Raw genomic sequence first — 2678 nt, 5'->3', positions numbered from 1 at the left:
CTGTGAGGGTGGCCTATGGCCCACGTGCACCCAGACCAGCTGCCTGGTGTGCCTCGGCCCACGCCAGGACTTCCAATTCACCCTGGGGCGGGGGAGGCCTGGGGCATGCGGTTTTCACACACACTCCTTGCTGATTTCTTCTATAATTTATAAAATTAACACTGTGCTTGCTGGATGGGATGAAAAGGCAAATAAATATGTATCGAGAAAGTTCCCCTCCCTGTGTGTGCCCCAGGCTGACCTCCTTACAGCCTTTCCTGCTGCAGGGGCTCCTGGGGTCTTCAAGGTCCTTGAGAAACTCTCCAGTCCTGGACCAGTGCTGGAACCAGCTCGGGGGGTGGGGGGGTTGTCTCCTCAGCTGGCTGAGCCTTGACTGCCGGACCCCAAGGATGCCGGCGGCACTGACACCACTAAGGGCTCGGCCGCTGCCCTGGGTGGTAGTCAGCCATGTCATCAAGCGACATAGCACCTAACCCCAGGCAGGAAGGGGCGCCTCAAGTCTGCGCTCCAGGGTTTAGGATGAGGGCTGCAGCTGAGCCAACGCCACGGGGCCACGAGGCTTCCCAGGTTTCCCAAGGGTTCTTTTCAGGCCGGGCTGAGTCTAGACGTTGGGCCAGATGCAAAGAATGGAGGCCAAGTCCAGAAAGAGGAGGGCCCTCCCCTGTGGGAAGGCACGCTGGCTCCCCTTTTGCCCCTAGATCCTAGGCTGGTTCTGGGCTCAGGAGGCCGCCCCCTCCAGACCAGTCCACCTGTTCAGCCAATGGGCGACCCACATGGTCACAGGTCCTGCAGGCTCAGGAACTCTTGGCTCCAGGCGTCCTTGCCCCTGCCCCTTCGGGACAACTGGGGACAGGCTTCCTGCACCATCTAATCCCAAACCTCTGCCCACACCCCTGAAAGTCCTTAGTTGAATTCTTCTTAGTTAAATCCCTGGCTGACACGGAAGGAAAAAGCCAAATCTCATCTCACAAGACCTTTAGTTGAGAGAACATGCACAGCTGCCTGCCTTGAAAGCCCCAGGCGTCCCATTCAGGAAGAGGCGACGAGAACAGACCGATGTCTACTACGGTCGAGCGTGGGATCCTCTGCGATGGCCGGCAGCACAGCTCATTCAGCACACCTGTATCATCATGGACGTCACCATGTTATCAAAAGCCCTGGACTGGATGCAGTCCCCCGGGTTGTAGAAGGGGTTGCACATCACGTCCGTGTAGGAGTTGTGTAGCTTCCTGAACATGCTGCGAATTTCGTTGTCTCGAAGGGCTGTGTTGGAGGAATCCACCACCATGACAAACTTCACCTTGGAGTTGGTGACGTAGCCGTATACCTTGTAGTCCTCCGTGGGGTAGAGCAGGTCCAGGTACAGCTCCCTCTGGTCGACCAGGGCCTTCGCCATTGCGGAGATCTTCTCATCCACCACGTCCAGAGATGTGTGCACCATGTAGTGGAACTTCAGCTCGTTCTCCGTGGGGGTGCTGCGAATGTAGAAGAGGTAATTCTCCTTGGCGATCACCGCGATGCAAACCGCCAACTTGGGAGGCCCGGCGCGTGCCGCATCACGTGACCCGCCGCTGGTCACGCAGCTCCCCGCCCCCGCACCCAGGGCTGGTCTTAAACAACTGAACTCTAGCGATCTGTTGGCCTTGGACTCCCAAAGTGATGGGATTAAAGGCATGAGCCACCACGGCTGGCCAACAATAGATTATCAGGGTAGGCAGAACTGTCTTACATTGGGAAAGATGTTACCTAGGACTTTAATAGATGGAGAGAAATCAATGCCTGGCTTCTAATCTTCAAAAAACAGGCTGACTGTCTTGTTAGGGGCTAATGCAGCTGGTGACTTTAAGTTGAAGCCAATGCTTATCTACCAGTCTGAAAATTCTAGGGCAATTAAGAATTATGCCAAATCTACTCTATCTATGCCCTGTAAATGGAGCAACAAAACCTGGAGTGACAGCACATAGGATTACAGCATGGTTTACTAAATATTTTAAGCCCACTGTTGAGACCTACCGCTAAGAAAAATATGTTATTTTTAAAATATTACTGCTCTTGACAATGCACCTGGTCTCCCAAGACTTCTGATGAAGGTGTACAAGGAGATGAATGTTGTTTTCATGCCTGCTTACAACATCCATTCTGCAGCCGATGGATCATCAAGAAGTAACTTGGGGCTGGGTGCAGTGGCTCACTCCTGTAATCCCAGCACTTTGGAAGGCCAAGGCAGGCAGATTGCTTGAGCCCAGGAGTTCGAGACCAACCTGGGCCACATGGCGAAAACCCATCTCTACAAAAAGTACAAAAATTATCCAGGAGTGGTGGTGGTGTGCACCTGTAGTCCCAGCTGCCAGGGAGGCTGAGGATCACCTGAGCCTGGGAGGTCAAGGCTGAACTAAGCTGACATTGTACCACTGCGCTCCAGCCTGGGTGACAGAGTGAGACACTGTCTAAAAAAAAACAAAGTAATTTTGATTTACTTCAAAATTTTCAGTCTTATTTAAGAAATACATTTCATAAGGCAATAGCTGCCATAGATAGCGATTCCTCTGACAGATTTGGACAAAGTAAATAGAACTACTTCTGGGAGGGATTCACTATTCTAGATGCCATTGGGAACCTTCATAAGTCTGATCCGGTGGCATGCACGTAGCTACTCAGGAGGCTAAGGCAGGAGGATT

At 52.7% G+C, this 2678-nt stretch overlaps 1 pseudogene across 1 annotated transcript; it reads right to left on the bottom strand.

Annotated features, from left to right (window-relative positions):
* Positions 1 to 960: 960 nt before the first annotated feature.
* LOC144332647 (trafficking protein particle complex subunit 2-like protein pseudogene) lies at positions 961 to 2138 on the bottom strand (annotated as a pseudogene). Its single transcript, XR_013400615.1, has one exon. The product of XR_013400615.1 is annotated as a trafficking protein particle complex subunit 2-like protein pseudogene (transcript).
* Positions 2139 to 2678: the final 540 nt, after the last annotated feature.

This window comes from Macaca mulatta, chromosome 1 (genome assembly GCF_049350105.2).
Source record: "Macaca mulatta isolate MMU2019108-1 chromosome 1, T2T-MMU8v2.0, whole genome shotgun sequence".
Lineage (NCBI taxonomy): Eukaryota > Metazoa > Chordata > Mammalia > Primates > Cercopithecidae > Macaca > Macaca mulatta.
The sequence above is the reverse complement of the archived record's forward strand: the minus strand, read 5'-3'. Positions and strand labels throughout refer to the sequence as shown.